This window comes from Prionailurus viverrinus, chromosome A1, assembly GCF_022837055.1.
Source record: "Prionailurus viverrinus isolate Anna chromosome A1, UM_Priviv_1.0, whole genome shotgun sequence".
NCBI lineage: Eukaryota > Metazoa > Chordata > Mammalia > Carnivora > Felidae > Prionailurus > Prionailurus viverrinus.
In genome coordinates, this window is record NC_062561.1 from 144,658,756 (window position 1) to 144,664,510 (window position 5,755).

General features: G+C 44.9%; 1 pseudogene; it reads right to left on the minus strand.

The window, feature by feature from the left end:
* Window positions 1-4,592: 4,592 nt before the first annotated feature.
* On the minus strand, window positions 4,593-5,394 carry LOC125164456 (60S ribosomal protein L18a-like; annotated as a pseudogene).
* Between the last annotated feature and the right edge of the window lie 361 nt (window positions 5,395-5,755).

The window sequence follows — 5,755 nt, forward strand, 5'->3', positions numbered from 1 at the left end:
ACCAAGCCACCCAGGCGCCCCTACATCCATTATTTTTAAAAAAGCTTTCAGGGTTGGGGCACCTGGGTGGCTCAGTGGTTAAATATCCAACTCTTGATCTAGGCTCAGGTCATGGTCTTGTGGGTTCCTGGAACAGAACACTGTGTGGGGCTCCATGCCAGCAGTGCAGAGCCTGCTTAGGATTCTCTCTCCTTCTCTCTCTGCCCCTCCCCCGCTGCTTGCACTCTCTCAAAATAAAAATATAAACATTTTTATTTATATATATAATATATATATAATGTATTACGTATTATATATACATATGTACATATAGTTGTGTATTTGACTTTAGACTTCTGATTTTAAGTTAAAAGGTATGGAAGAATTTGGTTGACTATATAAATAAGAGTGAGGTGATTAAGATAAATTAAATCCACAATATTTATAAGTTTGTTATATTTACAAGAGTTACTTGAGTACCTAGGTAGTTTTTGCCAGACAAATGATACAAAAACTAATTTTATAAATGAAATTTAAACATATTAAGTTTGGGGGAATCTAGGTGACTCAGTCAGTTAAGCATCTGACTCGATTTCAGCTCAGGTCATGATTTCATTGTTCGTGGGATCAAGTCTCACATCGAGCTCTGTAGTGACAGCACAAAGCCTGCTTGGGAGTCTCTCTCTCTCTCTCTCTCTCTCTCTCTAAATAAGTAAACATTTAAAAATAAACATATTAAGTTTATAGTATTTTATTATATTAATATAGTATTTTAGATGCTATAAATTAATATATTCAACTTATAAATGCAATTTAAAATTTAAGTTTGCAAATGAGACTAAACATTAATCAAAAGCTTAAAAGTGATGATAAATTGTTCTAGAGTACATTTATAAGTACATTTGTAGTGCATTTATAATACATTTATAAGTACATTTGTATATTTATGGAGTATAGAAGAGTAAGAAAATTTTTAAGTTGAACTTATAAACTTAAGGTTTTGCAATTTGTATCTTTAATTAATCAAATACTAATTTTAAAAACCTCAGGCACCTGGCTGGCTCATTGGATTGAGCATCTGACTCTTGACTTTGGCTCAGGTCATGACCTCTCAGTTTGTGAGAGGGAACCCCATGGTGACAGCGCATGGTGACAGTAGGATCTGACAGCACAGAGCCTACTTGGGATTCTCTCTCTCCCTCTGTCCTTCCCCCTCCCTCTCTCTCTCTTTCAAAATAAATAAATAAATTTTTTTTAAAAACATAAAAGCCACTAATAGCTTTCTATGTACAAAAATTGCCCTCATAAGCAAAAAATAAAACCAACAAAATACAGTCCAGTGCTAGTCTGGGGAAATACATCCTCAACTCCAAATAAGGAGTGACAGTTGTTCTAGAGCACAGCGCATTTCTACAATGGGGACCGTCACCGCACAGAGGGGAAAAGAGCCTTGGTACCGCTCCCTATGGCTCCCCAGGCATCACCAGGCAGCTACTACAGCATATCAATGGCCTGGGTGATGTTGCTCTCAGCAATCAAACCCTCATTTGTTGGCCATTTGGTCCAAAGAACATTTCATGCTGGACTCGGGGCCTCAGGTAGGGATGTGGCAAGAAGCACCCCTCTTTTGTCGTCCTCCTGCCACCCCCCCCATGTTAAACCTTAAAAAGAAGTGTAAATGCACCTACTTACCTGGAGGGTTGGGGGTGAATGAGACCTGCAGAATTAAAGCTTCCTTCTCTGGCTAGATGCCCCAGAAGTAACAGTGGCCTCTTCCTGAGCCTGTTGTAAATCAATGACAATTATTTTCCTCATATCACCTGCCTCCTCAGCCATGTAGTAGACATGAATCAGCCCTTGAACTCAGGTTTGTGAGAAAACCCACTTTAATTCCCAAATTCCAACTTGTTTTCATTTTGAAAACTCATTCTCCCAGACTCCAGACAAGTACTACTTGAGTCTTGCTTGGGGTTTCCACTCTTCTCTCAGAATCACCCTAGGATGCCTTCTCAGTACCAAAGTGTTAGGGACTGGGGAGTGGCTGTCCACACAGATTCCTCCTAACACGACCATGGTCAGCACTCACCACCACCCCCATTCTCAGAGGCCATAAAACCACAAAAGGGCCCCCAAATCTGAATGAACCCCTGGAGCCATTTCTTTACTGGCCCTCACCTGGAGGGCTGCAGGAAGCCCCTCCTCTCCCTCTCTCTCTAGCATGGGACAATCTGTCCCTAATCTGAGAAGGAAAGCCTTATGTCCGCCCGCCCTCCTTGCTTTTGGCAAAGAAATTCTGTCTGTTCCCAGTCTTCCTTTACTTATGGCCCCTAAGTTCCCCTAAAGGCTTAGCTTGCAGGCCGGCTCTGACTCACACATGCCACATCCCCTCTGAGGTAATAAGCTCAGAGTCCACCCTCTGAATGGAGAATTGGGGAAGAGGGAAACATCAAAGGGAGATGGGCTCAGTGTCTTCTGGTGCTAACCCACCACATTCTGAATGAGCCCAAATGATGATGACCTAAGGTGTAATATAGGATCCTCTTTGGGTTTATGGAGCCTATCAAAAAAAAAAAAAAAGCCACCAGGAATACTGTTTGGAAAAGGCATACTTACGGAATGAAATTGCAGGTGCTCAAGAGGCAGAAGGGTGTGGTGGCAGAGGAAGAAGAGAAAGGGATTCCCCAAGGCTGGGGGAGCAGAGGCATGGTGGAGTCTGGAGTGGACTTGTCTGTTCCACTCCTAAATGGTTTGAGAAATGGAGAGAAGCCTCTGATGGGAGTACCTGGTCATGACTGTGGATGGACGCTTAGCCGGCACCCTGGAGCAGAGTTGAGGGCTCTAGATGGCCAAGCTTACAGCAGCAGGCAGGGTGATCTCGAGGAGCACCAATGCAGCCCTCCTAGAGGAAGCACCACCTCCTCCCCCCAATACGCCCAGAGAACCTGTAGAATGGGGCTGAGGAAGGAGCCCCAGTAAGGACTGACATTGCAGGCTGGCTAGGTGAGAGGGCAGGGGGACAGAGTGAGAGCAGGGAGCAGGGCTCTGCTCAGCTCTAACAGAGGGGAGCTGACCAAAGAAAAGTTGAAGAGCAGAGGCCACAAGGACCTATGCTCAGGGAAGAGAAGGGGGCCATACGGAGAGCCAGACAACCTCCAGGCCCCACACTCCCAACTCCAGAAGGTGTTTCTGGCGACACTCTCCATCCAACCTCCAGTCACCAGAGGCAGAAACAGGCAGCCTTGGACCCACATGCAGAAATGGGGACCCCGCCAAGCATATTCACTGTTCTAAAACTCCTGCACATGTGTTCTTTCTATAAGAAGAAATGGAATAAACATTAAGAAAGTACCAAAGAAACCAATGAGCCGTTAAAACTGATTCAGCAGCATGGGGCGCCTGGGTGGCTCAGCTGGCTAAGCGTCTGACTTCATTCAGCTTAGGTTATGATCTCACGGCTTGTGGGTTTGAGCCCTGCATCCATCTCTGTGCTGACAGTGTGGAGGAGTGTGCTTCAGATTCTGTGTCTCCCTCTCTCTGCCCCTCCCCTGCTTGTGCTCTCTCTCTCTCAAAAAAATAAACATTGTTTTAAATAAATAGATAAATAGATTCAGCAGAATATTACCTAAGAGAAGTATGGGTGATTAAATGACATAAAGGGAAAAAGATAAAATGAAAATCAGACAAACAACTTGACCTTACCTCCCAACTCACATCACCAAGGCTGGACCCCAATGCAGTTTCTTCAGCCACTATTTGCTGGACCTGGATTATTCAGTTCCTACTGTTTGGATTTGTTCCTAAAATGAAAAGATGCCTATGTTTAGACCAGGCCACGTCCTCCACCTAGAAATTCTACAAACAGCCCCTGAGAAGTGCTCCAGGTGGGTGGAGCACCCTCAAGGGGCAGCTCCTGAAGTCACAGCTTTGGTTCAAAGTACCCTGAAGAAAGGATTCACTTCAAACCCTTATCCAAGCTATGATCTAGCACACATGTCTCCCCTTCACTAAGGTTACCTTAGTAAGTAATATCAGGTTTATACATTATAAAACACAATAAGTAATCACTGTGAGGCCCATACATCTCTGCAAAAAAGAGTTGTCCAACTATATGAGCATCTCTTGCCATATTTGGGGGGAGGGTTCTTCTAAACAGCTGTTCATTAATTGCTTATTTTATAGCACCCACTAGAAAAAAACAGTAGCAGATATCTCAAGTCTAAGAAAAACTTATGGAAGTAAGTTTTTCATTGAAAGTGTTCTCCATTAGGGGCACCTGGGTGGCTCAGTGGGCTAAGCATGGGACTCTTGATTTCAGCGCAGGTCAGGATCTCATGGTTCCTGAGATGGAGCCCCCTCCGCCCTGGGCTCTGCGCTGACAGTAGGGAGCCTGCTTGGGATTCTCTCTCTCCCTCTCTCTTCCCCTTCACTGCTTGTGTACTCTCTCTCTCTCTCTCAAAACAAACATAAAAGAAAAAAGAAAACAAAAGAAAACAAAAGAAAAAGGTATTCTGTTATCTTCACAAGAAGCCCTTTTTTTGTTGTTTGATTTTTGTTTTGTTTTGTTTTCCCGTTGAATTCATTTGGGCAGAACTGGAGCCAGGGAGGCTCTGCATCTAAAAGAGGGTGTTCGGCCTCTTGGTCATGAAATGTGGGTTGTGCTGGTGACGCAGGACCCGGTGGGGCAGTGGGAACTTGATTTTTGGAGTCGTGGAACTGTCTGACTGCTGCTCGGCGGCACGTGCTGGCTGCAATCTCGTCCACCTTCATGATCTGGATCCAGCGGCCCGGGGAGCGGTGCGAGGTGCCCATGTCTCGGTCGCACTGGGTGACGGCGCCCTCGTCGTCAGGTCCCTATACGCCCCGTACATGTTGTGGGTGCCACTGCGGGAGTCATAGCGCAGCCAGATGCTGAAGTTCTTCACCCCCAAGGGGAATTTCTCAAACACCTGTCCACAGTAGACAATTTCCCCTGAAGCCTTCTTCATCTTCAGACACAAAGTACCAGAAGCAGGACTTGACGACATGATTAGGTGCAAATACTAGCAGGAGATACAACAGCGGAGTGCGGCATTTCGGGGTGGGCAGGCAGTGCTCCACTACCTTGTACCCCGAAGTGTGCCATCATGGCGCACTGTCCGCTCTCAACCGCCACCCAAGAGAGGACCGCTCCCACCAGACTTCTGAGGACCAGGGGTTGAAAACAAACGTCTCAAAAGTCGAGCTCTGTGGTTTCTGTGAGCTGCTGGAGGATGAGTAGTATGCAATATTCTTATCTGTACCCTACCCTCAGCCCCTGAATAAAGTATTTGTTGAACTGGAAAAGCCAGTTGCCTCCATTAAGCCAAGAGCAGGAGGCTTCAAACTCTTGTCTTTCTCCACTGAATCCACGAGGGGGCGGCAATCCTCCAAAAACATGCCTATTCTGAGCAGGCTGCCCTTTTCTAGTTAAAAAACAACACCTGAAGTTCATTAAAAATCAAACAACTACCATTTATTACTTATTTTACTCCTAGTAACAACATTGCTAATAGTTCAGTGCTTAAGAACTCATTACCAAAACATTAAATTAAACAAAAACCAACAACCACACATGAAACAAATGATATTTCAATTATTACAGATGAGGCTGTGAATGAACACAGAAGCCTCATTTTTTTTTCTCTCTTTTTCTGGAATTGCCTAGAGAAGACCTTCCTTGTGCCTCATCCTAAATTCACATGCCGGTCTTCTCTGTGAGCCAAACAAAGAGCCATTCATCCACCCATTCATCATTCAT